General features: G+C 36.1%; 1 protein-coding gene across 2 annotated transcripts in view; it reads left to right on the top strand.

The window, feature by feature from the left end:
- The window catches only part of PHF14 (PHD finger protein 14), a 163654-nt gene that overhangs the window by 130682 nt on the left and 20519 nt on the right, over positions 1–12453 (top strand). The gene's annotated exons all lie outside the window — the stretch shown is intronic.

The following is a 12453-nucleotide window of genomic DNA, read 5'->3' as shown; positions in this document are numbered from 1 at the left end:
ATCTTTCATGCCATGACAGTAGCAGGAGCCCTGTTAGATTCTGACTAAATTAACTTTATTACACTGAAGAGTCAGAAATAGAATCTGTACGTAGGTGTATAGGTAGATATAAATTTTTGTCATCCTTTACAAAATTTAAATATGTCTAGCTTCTGGCTTATGCAAAGGAAAACTCATCCTGATATTGGACCCTTCTTTGTTCTCTTGGTTTTGAAAAAGTGAGGTAGCATGGTCGTAAGTTCATACTTGCTGTTGTTGTAAGCACAGGTGCTTGTGAGGTAGCTCCATAGGGTAGCCAATGACTTAAGGTGTTTTTTGTCCCTGCTGTGCATCCCTGTCACAGTACTCTATAGCTGGAGGAGAGGTTGTCTATAGAATTCAGACTCATAACTTCATTTCATGGTGATAGTCATCTTCCCAGAGAACCGTTATTATCCTTAAATTAACCTTTCCTGTGAGATGCAAGTCCTTCCTTTGTAGTAGCCTTTACACTTAACCTTGTCTTATTCAAACAGTTTAGTTGGTATTATTACTATTAAAAATAGGCCGAGTACCAGGTAAAAATTGCTGCTTGTTTTCTGAGATTTCTTTTGATTGTAATTTTCACAGCAAAGGAGAGTATGAAGTGCTAGTCATAGGAAATACCATTTATTAGTTTAGTGCAGCCTTGTATCTTCGTTTCTCTGATAGTCTTGTCATTTTGTCTGAAGAAGAGGGAAGGTCCAGAGTATGAAGCCAGGAGAATTCTTAAGCATGTTTTCTGGAATAAGACCAAGTAGATTCACTTATTTTGGGATATCACAATATATTCCAAGATAGAAAGCTGGGTTATCACATCTAAGCAGTCCTGAGCATAGAGTAGTATAAGTTTCGAGTAATACTTTTTTATGTGTTCTTGAGTAGCAAAGGGACCTCTAGTCTGTGGAGGGACATGCCTCTTAATTCTCAGCTTTACCTTACTCCACTGGAGAAATTAAAATTGAGAGCACAGATGATATTTAAATATAAGGAGAGGAAAAGTGCTGTAGAAAGAGGAATGAAACATGGTTAGTTAGTAAAAGGTGACTAAGAGGAGGATGGGTGTATATTTTTTGCTTTTGTGGAATAAATTCAGCTCAGCTGTGGGAGAGAGGAAACTTCAGAGACTCAAAAGATAGAAATACACCTTTAAAACTTTACAAATAGTTCAGTAATAGTTCATGTCAAAGCTGTTTTACTGAATGTGGGGTTATATGTTTTATATGGGAATGAGACTTTCTCCAATCATACTTACTGCAGTTTGTACAAAAGAGGGAGAGGTGAGTCAGAAAGAGTTTTGTGGTTGGATTTTCAGGGAACCTTGAGAGAGGATCACCAGTATGCTGAATTTCCAAATTCAGAACCCACCATGAAACAACCCATCTAAATAACTCATGATGAACCAACACTTGTGAATTACACCCTAAAAGCAGGTCCAAAAAGTGTTTGCGGAGCTTGACTTCAACTGTGCCTTTTTTATTTTTAATTTTGCTTGAAGTCTTCTAGTACATCTTTCAATATGTGCTTAATAAGTTAATATTTGGAATTGACTACTGACTAATATTTAGAATTGACTACGCATTATTTGTGTAATTTATGTCACATCTGAATTAAAACCATTAGTATTGATGAGAGTTGTTAAAGAAAAGCTCAAATGCGGCTGTGGAAAAGAGAAATACAAGGAAGGAGTAAAGAAGGCAAGGTGGCTAACAGCAAAGGTGGAGAAAATTTGAGAAGGTTGTGGAAAGTGGTGTCCAAAAAGAGTCTTGGGCGTGCAAATGTGAGGACACGCTACTTCTAGTAGGAGAAAGTATGAAAAATCCCACAAGCTGCTATATTAATTTGAATAAAGCACTTTTTTTTTCCTGCTTACAATTTGTTTTCATCTTAGATAGGACAGTTTGAATCTAACACTAGGTTACTTGTGTCATCAGTAGGATGATATTTGTGGGATGCAATTTGATCTCTCAAATAAGGTTTTATTTTGCTTGTCTAGTCATTCCTTCTAATAAAAATGATGGTTGAATATTGAGTTCTCCTCAACAGGAAGGCAGAATGGCATCCACTCCTCTTATTGCTGCCCTTCTTCCCAGACACTGTTGATGCTCTAAAGTTAGATTTAACTCTGTGTTGGATCAGGACGGTGTCCAGCTACCAGGCATAGGACAAAATCCACTGTAGAAATAATTAGTAAGTTGAGTGTTTTAGATCTAGACAACTGTGAATTTTCTGTGAATTTCACAGGTGTCCTGAATTACCTGTTAGTGATTCAGGAAAGTGTGTGTTTTCATCAGTGTATTTCACATACAGAAACATTTTGTGTTATAAAGTAACTGAACTGACTTTAAAGTTAGAAATATACTTTATTGTCTCTTTCCAAAAGCTGTGCAAGCCTCTACAAAATTGAAGTTGTACAGATTTAAATAATTTAATTAGTGTCTATCCTAAAATAAGGATGTGATTGATAACTTAATATTGTATATATTTCTTGGGGTTTTTTAAGAATTGAAATTGAAAAGTGGCATTGAAAGAAGAATTCAGTTCATTTGGAAGGGGATAGATGCGCCATCCTAATTTCAGTGTAATTTTGTCAGACCTTCCAAGCAGTTTATATCGTTTCAACAGTTTTCCTCCAATAATAATGCTTAAGATAGGACTTTTGTTCCCACAAGGCTTTCAAAATTCAGAACTGTACCACTGTTATGGTTAGAATGCCCTTTTTTCTCTGATATTACACATTCTTTACCATGAATGGATGAAAATAAATTCTCTGAATGTTGTGATTATTAAAGATGCAGAGCTTTTAAAATGTTTTAAATGTACAAATACACTTGCCTGAATAACACTGCAATTGTTCAATAAAGTTGAAAGGCTGGTGAATCAGCTTTCATGACCCTTTCTGTATTTTCTGTGGTCAGCTTCACTTTGCAGCTAGCAGTTGCAGCATATTTGGTACATATATTTAAGTAGGTTTTTGATGCATATACAGGGATGCTGAAGAAAGTGAATATTTTTTGCTGAAGTAGTTTTACTTCGCCTTTTTCATGTGTCTAAGGAGCAAGATGGGTGGGCTTTTTCTTAATACCATTTCTCATAAGGAGCACATTAATCCATGGAGGATGATGGTGTCAGTGGTTTGTTATCTAAGTAAGAAAATACTAGTTTTGACAGTTCCCTTAAATGTGAGTCTCATAAGAGGCATATTCTCTTGCTTAATTAGAAGTAAAATAGAAGTACATGAGTTATGTGTATTAATTTCCTTTGCCAATCCTGTGGCAAATTAATTAATCATGTCTTAATAGTGTAAGCCTAGAGGCTAACAGAGCTGATCTAAGTGTCTGCATTACCAGAACAGTACAGATACAGAGGAAAAGCTGTGCTGTCCTTCCTCTTGGATAGAAAAATGAATGCAACAACCAACAAGCACCTACTTCCCCCTAAAAAAAAAAAAAAAAAAGCACATATAAAGCATGGAGCACTTTAGGGTAAAATATAAATGGTGTGTTCATAGCATATGAACATGAATAGCTTATGTGCCTGTGGTGTTTTTTGGGTACTGTATTCAAACTATAAAAACTGTGCAAATCATTGTGGTTCTTAGCTAAAGAAGGATTAACTGCTAACCTGTTTCTGAACTATTAGAAATTCAGTCCTTGCAGTTTATCTGGATAGAACACAGACGTTTTTCCATAAGTAATGTACAGTAACGTATAGTGATGTTTTTGATAGAAGATGTGTCAGATACTTAAGTCATCTCCCATTAGTTGTAAGTAAGGTACAAGCATCCTAAAAGGATCATAGAATTCAGTTTTGACTGCATTATTTCCTGTACAAGCAAAGGAAATGTTGCTTAATTTCTGTTAATACAATTGGCAGCTGATACTCTCTTTTGTTTCTTGATTTATCCTTGTTCCTTGATCTTGGGATAAAACATTTCCCAACAAGTCCCTTTGGCATTTCAAGTCAGGACAAAAGGAATTTTTTTCTTTAAACCCAAAGCTATAAATTTCATCAGCAGTGTGTCCAGTCCATACTTCTGGTATTTTATCACACGGAGATTTTTACTTTTCATACAAAGTATGATGTAACATGTTCTGAAATGATTGAATTGAAAGTAATTCCATGGGAAAGTTTGTAATAATGCTCATGTGCTAACTTTTTTCTATCTCAAATTATTAGACTATTAAATAACTGAATTTCCATCACTGACATAATTTGTTTCAGAAAATAATCATCATGAAGAATAAGCACTGTCAAGAAGTAGAGAGATGATTTGCACTCTTAGAGAACACAAGAATATATTAGATAAAATCTATTTGTATATGTATCTGTATGTATAAATGCACAGCTCTTACTCTTGTGCTTGTGAAAAGCCTGTGCATTCTTTTCTAAATATCATAGGCCTAACAATATATTCACTCTATTCTGTGTGGCTGCTGGCTTGCATGCATTTAGTAGAAAATTTGTCAGACAGTTGTTGCTATAAATGCATTCTTTCTGACCCATTGCTAATTAAAAAAAAAAAAAAAAAAAAAAGGTAGTGACTCATATTTGGTCTTGAACATTAATAATAATAATTGTAAACCTCCATGCTGTGTGGACCTATCAGTCTGTTATTTTGTATCATAGGCAAATAATTCCCCTTTATATCAGTAGTGATACCGAATGTGATTTTGGAACAGAGGTTAGTTTGTTCTCTGAACCTGCTACTATACTGAGAAAAAACACCACAAAATAACCACCACAAACACTAAAAGGCTTACTTTAACAAAGAGAAGAAAACATACTGGATCATCTATGTCGTCCATATCCTGGTAGACATAGGATGAAACCCTCCAGTGCGTTTCGTAGTACTTTCTTCTGGTTTTAAAGCTTCTGAACAATGGTGTTTTTCATACTTCCGGGGTTTTTGACTTTACAGTCCTTTACAGTAAACATTCTCTAAAGTGTTTATTACATAATGCTTATTGCACTCTTCCTCTTTGTTTTCTCCGAGTGACAGCAGAAGAGTTGCAGCAGATTACAGACTTGGAACTGAAATGCATTTCATATGTTTTCTGGACCTAAGATTCATTGTAGATAAGGCTGATATTTGGTTCCTTGTAGAATTACTTATGGGTGATTTGGCCCATAAACCAATTCTTCTTGCCAGAGTGTGTCTTCCATTCATCAGACTCATTTATTGAAACCAGGGAGTTGAGTCACCTTTTTGGATCATTTGGCACTCAAGAGATTTGTTTGATTTTACTTTTCATGCTTCTACAAGTAATTATTATTATTACCGTAATTCCCATTAATATTTCAGGACAAAAGTGGTAAGCCACATGCCTAAAGAGCCTTAGAGTCTAACTGTGTTAAAAGTGAATTAATAATAAACTGAGAAAAGGAGCATAATATCTTTGACTACTGAAGTGGTTCCTCCGTAAAATAAACTGGGAAATACAACTAAGCATGTAAATGCTCTGGAGTTAGGAATTCATATTTTCCCTCTAATCTCTTCACATGACTTTTATGTAATCTTCTTAATAACTAAATATAAAGGAGGCAAGATGGCTGGAAAATGTTGTCATGCAGTTCTGCTTTTGAAGTCAAAATTTATTTATGTATATTCAAGCTGTAAATGGCCTTATAAAATGAGGGTTCCTCTTAGAAGAATATTATTAATTTAAAAAATGGATTAGATCTGTTGAAAATTTCCACAAATCCAGGACATTTTTCTTTATTTAACCTTTTCACAGTCTCTGCCCTTCTTTAAAGTACATTCAGTCCTATATCATCTGTTACTCAGGAAGGTATTTAATACATGGCTGGGCATCATTTGCATTATACAAGAAGATTAACTTTACAAGCTCTGCTATTAATCTGAGTAGCTCTACATATTGACCTATGAAAGAACATAATTAAGTTAGCTTAATTAAGTTAGTTAATTGTTACACTCTGATGAACTTACTATTGAGAGGAAATTAAAGGCAAATAGAAAATGGCATTCATTGGTTTGAAATCATATTTTAAAGGGTTTCACAAAGATACTTTATATATAGATGATGAAAATATCTATTGTGTAATAAGTAAAGCAGATACAATTAAAATCCTTGCAGTTTTCTCCTTTATTGCCTGACGTTCATCCATATTTCTAAAAGAAATTTTAAAAGCATGCTAAAAATTTAGAAAATTACTGTTGTGAGGTTTTTCCCCCCAATACTCAAAAAATTCAATTCAGAAATCCTGTCTACACATGGACTACAGAGAAAAGCACACCGTCAAAGCTCATTAAGTGTTATAATCTGATAACCTCCTTTGGGATAGAGGAGAGTCTCCTTTGGGGTAGAGGAAAGGATTGAAAGACCCCTCTGGGCAGCAAGCAATACCCCATCACATGTACCTACTCACACATCAGCATAAGAATGTCTTTCTCATGCAGTGATAGAGGGGAAAGGAGAGACACTCATGGAATTTACTCTGTCAGCTGCATTTCTGTTGTCAGGAGTGCCTGCAAGTTCACTGCAGGAAAACATTCAGGGTTTCAGCGCAGATCCTGTGCATGGATAGACCCTCCACATGACTCCAACATCTGGGATGCATTCATCAGTCTTGATAAGCACTGATAAGTACCCTGGAGATCATCAATTCCAAGTAGCTGCAATTAATAAACAGTAAGAAAAAAAAATGGCCAAACATGCAAAAATGTGCTACAGTGAATGCTGCCAAAGGAGCAGTTTATTAATCTGTGAGATTCATTAATATTACCATGGCTTTAGTTTGAAATTATTTTCTGTGAACAATTATTATTTCTCTGTTCCTTCTTTTTTTTTTCTTTTTAATTTGCCATGTCTATACGTTTTCTGGATGGCACTCTCAAAGATTTTAGGATTTTTGCTTTCTTTCTGTTGTAAAAATTAATATTTTAACTCAAGTGAAAACAGTATTTCCCCTGAGGTGTAATTTCTTTGGCATTTCCAGATCACATGAAAGGGTCATTGATCTGTGGATATATTCGCTGGAAAAATAGCATCATTGAAAGCAGGAAGGCAGTGGCATTTAGGATCACTTGTGTACGAATTTATATTCATATTCTGAAGACAGATAAGTTGGAATTGTATTCCTACAAAGAGGAAAAAAGTCTTTCCTTAAATAGTGCTTGATTCTTTTTTATTTAGGAAAAAAAAATCTAAAACATAGGATAGGAAGAAGCAACTAGATTAGAGCTACTGTATATTTTATGAGACACGTTCTTTTCCTTTAACACCTTGCTACAAAAAGAAAATAATTATTTTTGTAAATTCAGTTTGAAATGAGCATGTTGTTATACTTGTCTCCTTTAAAATGTTATGGAGCATTAAGAAACTTGTTATATTCTAAGAGGAAAGAACAGCTTTGTTTCCAGCTTCAATGACGTGCTTTAAATCATAATTTTTATTTTTTTTTTTTAATAGAGGAAGAGAGTGGAAAATTGATTGGAAAATTAGAATTAAGTGAACTTTAGGTGGGAAAATAGCAAGAAGTTCAAGTTTAGGGCTGTTTCGCACCTGCTGAGGGTTTTGATGGTTGTACTGATGTGAGTGAGCATCAGTGTAACTGTGGGCACTGTCTGGTCAGCTTTGACAGTGTTGCTTTGAGATATCCGTGATGTGGCATGGTGCAACGTCATGTAAGCCACTGCTGTCATTTCCTGTGTGTCCCATGTGATACACAATGGAAGCTCTTTCGTAGAGGAAAGTAAGTGTAGTTTCTTTTTTCAATATATTATGGGCACACTCTTAATCTTCTATTTTTTGTTTCTTTCCTGAAGGATTTGTTGTCTTCTCTCTTACCTGTAATATTTAAGTGAAAAATCAAGCTAATACGTTCTTTGGTCATTGCATGCTGTTTAAATATTAGGGCTCACGCTGCGCTACATGAACAAAACAGTGATCCTTTTTGTAGATGATACAAAATATCAGAAATTTCCTATTTTAATATGATAGGTTGAAAATATCATCAGAACCCGTTTAAGTTATTGCAGGCTAGATTTGAGATAATGAAGCTTGAACAGAGTCAAAGATTCCAATGTCATCCTTAAGGTAGGGAAGATAAGCAGAGGTCAGTCAGTAGTCATTAATAACGTAGGTTATATAGATTTTTCTCTACCCAGTTGCTTCAGGGTTATCTCTAAACTGCAGTGCAATCCCAATAGTGTCCCAATGCTGCTTTGCCAAACTATTGTTACTTTACATTTCTCTCACTGCTAAACAGAATATTTAGACACTGAAGAGTTCATATTGCCTAAATATTTCAGCACAGTAGGATCAGTGATTTGTTATTTGTTAGTGTGTGTCTTTTAGATAGTCATATATACATTAATCTACCTGAATTAACAGTATTTTAAAACTAAATTTATATTAACTTCAAGCATGTATTTTCTAAAGACTGTCAAGTAGGTTACCATATGCTATTATCTTTAATAGATGTCATCGACCTCCTAAATCCTTCTTAAGTGAACAATTTTCCCATATTTATTTTTTAATTTTTAGATATTGCTATGTAGCTATCATAGTCTCCCAAAATCTCTAGATGAACTGGAACACCCAGAAGTACATATTCTATGCTGTAGCTATGGTCTTTGTTTTAGTTAGAAACTGAAGGTGTTCCTAAAAATACAGTTAAATTCAGAGAGACCTAGACTGTGATGAGGAGTGGTATCTCTAAAGCTGGTTTTCCATTATCCAGTCCTAGGGTATTTTACTCTGGTAAGATTATTGTTTAAATAATTTGGGTTGGAATCATCACAGGAAAATAGCACACACCTCTTGTCAATTAAGATACTTCTGTGTCCTCTCATAATGACTGCTTTGTATTATTCTGTAGTTCTTCAAATGTACAGTAAAGATGGACGTATGCCTGCTGCATATTTGTCTAAAACTCCATAGATTCTGCCAGTGTTGACCGAAGAAGATACTTGCAGGGGATTTCTCAGGGCACCTGGAGGAGGCTTTAACCTAGGGAGGTGGTTGAGATGGGGTCTGGAGATGCTCTGCGATTCAATAGCCACTAGACCAGGCCCACACTGCTGCTGAAAGGGCAGTCTGTGTTCACAGACTGCCTGCTGCTCTTGTTGGACCGGCAGAGGAGGGAGCTGAGTCAGGGAGCTGCTCTGGCAGACCATGGAGTGACATCCATGGGGGTAAAGGACATGCATAACCATGGACTATGAGCTCCTTCTTCAGTGTCAGTGTGCAGTTCAGTGCTCCAGGGCTGACACTGAGATTGTGTTGTCATTTGGGTGCTCTGGAAAAAGTAAATTAAAATAATCTTCAGAATACTCACTAGTGTTTCTGGATTTACTGAATTAGCCATTTTGTCTGTACTTATTCAAAAGGAGCACTTTTTCCCATTTTACAGCCATATTCTCAGTTTACTACTCAAGAGCAGGCATGTCATACTTGGGTTGTTCAGGAGATTGACTAAAATTGAGAACTAATGTTGTAACTAATGAAAATCCTGCTGGTTTCTGCAAATTAGGATCAACTTTTGCCTGTAAGGTGATTAGTTATACAAAATTTAGACTCTTATTTGGTATCAAGAACCAGAGGGACTGGAATTCACACAAAGTGGTGGTGTATCTGTTTGCATTCCCTGTGAAGTTCTTTTGTGATAGTTATCAGGAGAAATCTTTTCAGACTATTAGAGGACAGAGGCATGTCCACACTTTGCTTGTTGGAAAACTACCAGTGTTGATTTGGATTCATCGAAGTATGGGGAACCATGTGTGTCCTGCTCAACAGCCCAATGCAATGGTACAGGCTGGGTGCAGAGAGGCTGGAAAACTGGCCAGCAAAAGTCTCAGAGTGCTGGTGACAGCAATTGAACATGAGCCAACAAGTGCCCAGGTGGCCAAGAAGGCCAGTGACATCCTGGATTGTAGCAGGATTACTGTGGCCAGCAGGACCAGGAGGGAGACCGACCCCCTGTACTTGGCACTGGTGAGGCCACACCTCGAATCCTGTGTCCAGTTTTGGGCCTTTCACTACAAGAAGGTCACTGAGGTGCTGGAGTGTGTCCAGAGAAGGCAGTCGAATCGGGAAGGGTCTGGAGCACAGAGGAGCAGCAGAGGAGTTGGGGGTGTTTAGTATGGAAAAAAGGAAGCTTGTGGGGACTTGAACACCCTCTACAAGCACCTGAAAGGAGGCTGCACTGGGGTGGGGGTCGGTCTCTTCTCCCAGGTAACAAGACCAGAAGTGACCTCAAGTGCCAGAGGAGGTTTAGAAAGGACGTTAGGAAAAAATGTATTGAAAGGAAGGCTCCTCAGGGAAATAACTGAGTCACCATCCCTGGAGATATTTAAAAGACTTGTCACTCTTGCATTTAGGTTTACTGGTGAACTTGGCATTGGCAGGGTAATGGTTGGGCTTAGGGATCTTAGAGATTTTTTCCACTTAAACTCCATAATTCCATGATTCAGAATTCTAATCTAGGATTCTAACCTGAGAATTCTGTCTGAAAGGAAAAAATTCAAGTGGTAGCTTCTAATCTTTGGGAGACTTATAAACAAAATTCGAAAATGAGCTGCCAGTGGAAAAGGTTGCCTTAAATCTGTACAACTGACAATATAATCATTCCCTGTATATTTTCCAATCCTTTGATTGTGCTTGAGTACAGTTTCCCCCAGATTTTCAGTAGACTTTTTGTCTACTACCTATAGGCACTAGCTATAGGTAAACTCACTTAATCCAGTATTGGTCACATAAGGTCTGATGGGTATTATGAAAATAAATGTCTAGAATTTAGACAAGGCCTTTAGAAAATATCCATTACAGAAGTGTAAAAAATTAATCAAAATAGAGGTGTAATAGTTCTCATATATCTCTGAATCTGGGATGCTCAGTGCTCAAAATGGAAGACAGAATACTAAGTGCGTGAAGAAAGAGAGCATAAGGAAAGGAGCGGAGATTTTTAATGCATTTTAGATGCATTTTCTGTCAGTCTTTATTTATATATTTAGCTCTGGGAAAAAAAATCTCAGTAAGTCAGCATTTAAAAATGGATTCACCCACAGAATATAATTAGTGTGCATGTGTGCATGCTGTGCAAACTTTTAGATTTTTTTTCTGCAAAATGTTGCTTGGTTTAACAGTCCCTTTGTAGTTTCAAGGGTGATATTTGAAATGGGAATCAAGGCAAAGATGATGGTTTTATTCAGTGTGTAGATAATCCAGAGTTACCATTTTTCATATTGTAGCCTGATAAGCAGCAAAGTAAAAATAACCCAAATTTGAAGTCATGGTGTTACTTTGAGAAAGCTTTTAGTGTCTGCAGAGGCACCAAGATATTCAAAAAGGGGAAGTACATTTAAACCTTACCAAAAAAATAAATTCAATCCCTGTTACTGCAGGAAAGATGAAGTAGAGAAAACTTCCTTCTTCACCCCAAGCATGACTGCAAGATTCTCTCTTATGCCATGGAGTGAAATACATTTGATCCCTCCATCCCTGCCTCAAGATCTCATGCACTGAAAACTCAGAGAAAATTTGAAATCAACATTTATTTCAGATATTTTATCTAAGATCTAAAGATGGAAGAGCTTGGTGTGTTTTTTAAAATACTCAGCCTATGTTTTCTAAATTCTTCATATGATACTAAGTGTTTTGTGTGGAATTTCTTTATCTCTAAAGTACTTGTGTATAATAGTAGTTAATTTTGGAAACTAATACGGGTTCATGCCTTCATCTTGCAGTCTTCTCTGGGGCCATTGTATGTGGTAAGAAACTGGACTAGAGAAATATTTGCTGCTATCCATTGTAGCTCCTTAAGTCACAAGTTAACCTGCCAATGCCCATGTGTAGTGATGAAGCCAAGAAAGAGCGTCAAAAATTCAGCTTTTCAGATCATTATTGCAGGTGTGCTGTGGTTCCACGTTGGATATTTTTTCAGCTAAGTTAGCATCTATGAATTGTGATTTTTAATTCACTGTTTAATACTAGCATAGCACTTTGAGGAAATGTCTTAGCCAATTTTCCAGAGTATTATAACTTTGTAACTTCCTTAATTTTTATTTACTGAGCTAATGCTACTTTCTTTTCATTTAAATCAATATGTATTGGATTTAATAAGCACAGTATTTCAGCGTTATGGTCTGTGAAGCTCCCATAAAACAAATTAGCAAATAATTCTGTGCAATTAAATATTATACTATTCTTGTGGCAACTTACCCTAAGAATTTGTAATTAGGGGCATTTGTTTTTAGCTCCATAATTTGTATCACGAATGCATTTCAATGTTGCAGTCAGGGCTACATGGTTAAAGTCACCGAATTTAAAAAAAAAAAAAAAAGCCTCAAAGTGCTTTGATTTCTAGTATAGAACCAGACGTTGGGGACTAAAAAAAATTGAATAACACTGTTTTAGTTGTTTTACTGCATTTTGGCTAGAGTTTGCACTTAATAGGAGAATTTTTTTTTTT

This window comes from Hirundo rustica, chromosome 1, assembly GCF_015227805.2.
Source record: "Hirundo rustica isolate bHirRus1 chromosome 1, bHirRus1.pri.v3, whole genome shotgun sequence".
NCBI classification, from domain to species: Eukaryota; Metazoa; Chordata; class Aves; order Passeriformes; family Hirundinidae; genus Hirundo; species Hirundo rustica.
Note: the sequence above shows the minus strand (reverse complement) of the source record. Positions and strands in the feature narration are given on the sequence as shown.